The sequence below is a fragment of the Crocuta crocuta genome, unplaced genomic scaffold (genome assembly GCF_008692635.1).
Source record: "Crocuta crocuta isolate KB4526 unplaced genomic scaffold, BGI_CrCroc_1.0 scaffold684, whole genome shotgun sequence".
In the NCBI taxonomy this organism is placed as follows: domain Eukaryota; kingdom Metazoa; phylum Chordata; class Mammalia; order Carnivora; family Hyaenidae; genus Crocuta; species Crocuta crocuta.
Window position 1 is genome coordinate 78495 of NW_027527830.1, and position 5726 is coordinate 84220.

General features: G+C 38.1%; 1 protein-coding gene across 1 annotated transcript in view; it reads right to left on the reverse strand.

Moving 5' to 3' along the window:
* MAGED1 (MAGE family member D1) overlaps positions 1-5726 on the reverse strand; it is a gene marked incomplete at its 5' end in the record, with an annotated part of 62632 nt that overhangs the window by 7926 nt on the left and 48980 nt on the right. The gene's annotated exons all lie outside the window — the stretch shown is intronic.

The following is a 5726-nucleotide window of genomic DNA, read 5'->3' on the forward strand; positions in this document are numbered from 1 at the left end:
TTGGGTCCCACCCCTGGCCCCACACACCGGCCCCCTACCTTTTCCGCAATGCGTCTCTGTTCTGTTCCTTCCCTCTTAGGGCCCCTCCCATCGGGTCGGCATGCATCTCCACCCCCCTGCCTAGCAGCACTTAGGTCACTATTAAGGAGGTGTCTGTGTGGGGTCTCTAATTGCAACAAGTGCTAGGCTCCTGCTAAGCTTATCTACTTTGGGAACCAGGGAAAGAAATGGCCAGATAGGACACACTGTTGGAGATAGAAAAAATCTGCACCTGACACACAAGTCTATATGAAACCCCCTCAACAGATCCCAGACTCATAAACATTAGCTTCTTTCCCTTTGTGCAGCTCCAACCATGCGTTTATCTTGTGTGCCAGTGAGATGGGGAGGGAAGGGCACAGTTTGTACATCACAGCACAGACTGTGCTGGGGATTGTCTTCTCACAGCAGCCCTGGAAGGTGGATGTCAGCATCCCTATTTTATAGGTCAGAAAGCTGAAGCACAGATACACTGTATTAACTAGATAAGGCCATAGAGCCAGTAAACAGAAAATGTAAAACGCGGGCCTGGGCTTTCTTGACTTCAAAACCCATGCTCCACTAGTTTTGGCCTCGGAACTGGGGCACCCTCCCCTCTTCAGGTTGAGTGACAGATCACACACTCACACACACACACACACACACACAGACACACACACACCCTGCCCCAAACAAGTAAGGTTTGTGTTCTCTAAGACTTAAGCTCATGCTCTGCATACAAGAGAACTCAGGTAGAGGCCCCTAGTCCCCACCCCTCTATGTGGGTCCATCCAGGTGTGGGAATTGTTCCTTGGGGTCCACTCCCTACTTTGTCAGGCCTCTCCCTGTGAGTGGCACAAACACGCTGCTCCTGAGGCCTTTCTGGTGCCCAATGGAGCAGTCAGGACAATCAGGCACTTGTGTGCCTGAACCACGGCAAGCCCGGATTCAGAGTAAATGTTTACCCTGGTTCCTTCAAGGGCTTAGGCCTAAATTCCTGGGATGGAGTGCTGGGCCATTCTATCCCTCCCTGTGTGAGCCGGCTCAGGTAATTCCACTTCTCTGAGCCAACTTCTCAACATGCAAAATGGGAAGCACAAATAGCACTGATTGGAGTCCGACCCAAGGACACACATGCTGCTATGCTTCCAGATGACTGGAGACTCAGACAGAAAATCATATACAGATGTGAAAGGACTCAAATTGAACTGATAACTTTCCAAAAATCCAAGGCAGATCTTTGTACATTTCATATTTGTTCTGGCATCAGCTCCTGCCAGGAGTCTGCATATGAAAGAAAGCTAAAGCTAGGAAGGATGGCAGCATTTGGTCCCCAAGGGCCAACATCAATTCTGCCTGGCTGGATGACTTTCCTCATCTGTTGCATAGCAACCTCCCCTGTCAGCTGCCTGTTTTTTCTCAGCACTTCCTCTGTAAGTGTCTGCAGTGGTACGTGATCAGACTCAGGAAAGGAGGTCTGAAACACCACTTTAAATGCTATCTGCTTCTGTATTTGTTTCTCCAGTCTTGACTTGGCCTGTGGATTATAGATCCATAATCCAATTGTATGCCTCACTTCTGCAATTGGATAACGCTTAATATTTTCAAATTAAACAAGTCTCAAACTGATTCATTTATATATATATATTCTCTTCCTCACCAACACGTTGTGCTTCTCTTTAATCATGCCACACTCTCCCAATTAGAATAAAAGCCTTTTAGGAAGATGAATTTTTGCTTGTTTTATTCATTGCTGTATCCTCTGTACATAGAATATGGTATACCTGGTATATTTTATATGCTAAAAATGTTTGTTAATGAATTAATTAATTAATCCTACCATCCACCCTGTTGCTCAAGCAAGAAACCTGAGAGGTATTCTTTTTTTCTTTCCTGTGATGAATTTACTTACTTTTCCTCATTGTACCAATAATGCCTATTTGTCACTAAAAATTTAAACATTACTTAAATATTTTAGAAATTAAGTAAACATCACTCCTAATGGCAACACCTTGAGATAATTGCTATTAAGATTTGATGCTACTTTTTCATGAAACATGTATATATATTTACATAAATGGGATTATGTGTATGCCATAAATGTTTTAAATTGCATTTTTTGCTTATTTGCTTATTTCCTCCCACTCCTTTCACCTCTACCCTCATTTGCCAAACATACATTTTAACAGCCATTTTTATATTTTTCCATGGTGAAAAAGTCATTTTTTACTTTAACAAAAATTAAGATCATATACACTTTAAATGCATCAGACTTATTTTAGTTCATGCTAATCTACCTGATTCATTCTTTTATACTGCTGCATAATATTCCATGATACAGATGTACCACAATGTAGTCAACCATTTCCCCACTAATGGTCATTCTAGTCACAGGTTTTGGGGCATATACATACAAACACCACTGCAATAAAATACTCGTTACATATATCCTTGAATTTTATGCTTAATATTTTTCATTCCTCTGACCAGATGCTTGGGAGAAAGACTGACATACTTTACAGTGCTTGGTAATGTAAAGACTTTTCCCACTTTTTGCCAATGTGATGTGTATTTTATTGGTATCTCCTGTGGTTTTAATTTACAATTCTCAGGTAAGTAGTGAAACACATATTCATGTATTAATGGACTGATTAGATTTTTTTGTAAGGTAATTATGCAAGTCTTTTACCTATTTATCTTGTGTTGTCTGTCTTATATTTTGGACTTCTTTATACAGCCCTACAGACGCTTACTGAAAACCCTTAGGAATAGATACATTTCAATTATTTTTTTCACATTTTAGAAAGGAAATACTATGTATATAATTTATATTACATAACATTTCAAACTGCAAAAGTCATAAAGGCCAGATATTCACTTTTTCACATTCCCTTAGCAGCCAACAGAACGTGATATAGGATTTACCACTATGGTAGGGTGTTGAAAACTACTCTTGGGTTCATTGATTCGCTAGGACTCATAGAACTCAGAAAAGGTTATATTCATGGCTATTGTTTATTACAGTGAAAGGATACTGATTTTAAATCAACAAAACTAAAAGGTGCACAGGAAAGACTCCAGGAGAAATCAGGCATAAGCTTCCAGATGTCTTTTTTCAGTGGAGTTGTATGGCCAGTGCTCAAATCTCCCAGCGAGTTATGTGGCAACCAGGGAAGTTTGCCTGAGCTGAGATTTTAACGTAGGCATGGGACACTTGTAAGGCTGACCTTAGTTACTAAGTCACCAGCCTGTGCAGAGGTACCACAAGGCCACAAGTACACTATATGTACATAATATATAATACCACAAGGGCCAAGGCCCATTATAAATCACATTGTTAATGTAAACTATCTGGTGTGGCCCAAGCCCCAGGTGAACAAAAAGGCAGAATATTCTAAGCTTAGAGATTATTCCCCAAGAAGTTGTCAAGAGCCAGAACTTTCTTTGGAATGTACAGTCTTTTTTTTTTTTTTTTTATTCCAGGGTTTGTAGACCGCACATATCTGTGGAGTCAATTCTTTAACTGCATAAATAGTCACAACTCCAAACTAACGGTCTGAAGGGAGTGATTCAAAGATGCAATGATAGAATTCAATGACATTTCTGTAGCCACAAGAAAATCCAGTTTCTAGGAGCAGCAATGGTATCAGGCCCAAGGGCAGCGTCTAGTATCCAGTGTTCAGTGGTAGTGGTAATGGTTACCAACCAGCTAATACTCATGGCATGATTTTTGAAATATAACTGGGCCAGATGTTCTTAACAAATTATTTTATTAATTCTACTCTAATTTTTTAACTTTTTGAAATAATGATAGATACGCAAGAAATTGCAAAGATGTATAGAGAGGTCCTAGGTACACCTTCAGCCACTTTCCCCCATGGGCACAGTTATGTAACTACAATACAGTATCAAAGTCAAGAAATTGGCATTGGTAGGATATATATGTATAGTTCTTTCACATGTGGAGGTTTCTATAGTAATCTCCACAGCAATCAAGATACAAAACTATTCCATCCTCAGAGATTTCACTGTACTACACTTTTACACTTGCACTCTTTATCCTTCCCTCCACTATCCCTNCAATAAGATTATAAAATAGAAATCATATAATGTGTCACATTGTGAGTGACTTTTTTTTCACTCAGTACAATGCCTGTGAGATACCTCCAAATTGTTATGCATATATATCAAAGGTTTGTTCCTTTTTATTGCTGAATACTATTCCATGATATAGAGGTGCCACAGCTGGTTTAACAATTTACCCCCTAAAGGACATTTGGGTAGTTTCCAATTTGGGTTTATTATGAATAAAGCTGCTATAAATATTTGTGTATATTTTTTTCCGTGAACATAAGTTCTCATTTCTCTGGGATAAATGCTCAAGAGCACAATTGCTGGGTAGTATAATAAGAACATGTTAGTTTTATAGGAAACTGCCAAACTTTCCCAGAGTGGTTGTATCATTTTACATTCCCACCAGCAATGTGTGAGTGATCCATTTTCTCCAAATCCTTGCCAGCATCTGTTGTCTGTATTTTTTTAGCCACTCTCATAAATGTGAACTAATTAACTCATAGTGGTTCCAATTTGCATTTCCCTAATGTCTAATGATGTTGAACATTTTTAACATGTGCTTATTTGCCATCCATATATTCTTTTCCATAAAATGTTTCTTCATGTCTTTTGCCCATTTCCTAATTGTTTCTTTTTTCTTTTTCATGTCTCTTTTTCTTGCCTTCCAATGAGCTAAACTTTTTTTGTAGAATTCTGCTATTCTGTTTGTATCCCTCCAAAATTCATATGTTGAAATCCTAAACTTCCCACGGATGATAGTATTAGGAGGTGGACCTTTGAGAGGTGTTTAGGTTGTAAGAGTAGAGTCCTCATGAAAGAAATTGGTGCCTTAGAAGCTCCCGAGATATTTTTAATCCCTTCCACCATGTGATGGCACAGTGAAAAGATGCCAGCTCTGAAGAGAGCCTCATCAAATGCAACCATGCAGGTGCCTTCAACATAAGACTTCTCAGCCCCCAGAACTGTGATAAATAAAGTTCTGTTGTTTATAAACTCCCTAGTCTATGGTATTTTGCTATAGCAGCCCAAATGGACTAAGACAAGCTCTATTTTATCTATAATGGTTTTGAGCATATAATTTTAAATAGACTTTTGCAGTGGTTGCTACAGGCATACATATTATATACATACATACACATATATAGTATTATCATATATGTATATATCACATTATATATATAATAAGTAAATAGGTTTTACTGATAACAGCCTGACTGGTAGAGACCTGGGTGACTACTTATTTAATTTATCACAGTTCTGAAAACTGAGAAGTCTAATATCAATATATCAATAATATCAACATTTTGCCAGTATAGTGAAGTGTGGAAACCTTGTTTCTGTTTACATACTTTTACCAACATTTATAATTTACATAAGATTTTACAAATTAAATTTACATATATACAATTATCTTAAATATCTCTTCTTCATACATTGAGAACTACAGCCAGTATTCTAATTCTTGCTTCAATCATCAAGCATGATTTAAAGAACTCAAAAGAAAAGGGAAAGTCAGTTATGTTTACCCAATTTTTATTTTTTGTTGTTCTTTCTTCTTTACTGATGGTCCAAAATTCTTTATCAATTTCCTTCTTTTTCAAGACCTTCCTTTAGCCATTGTTTTAGGATAGCAA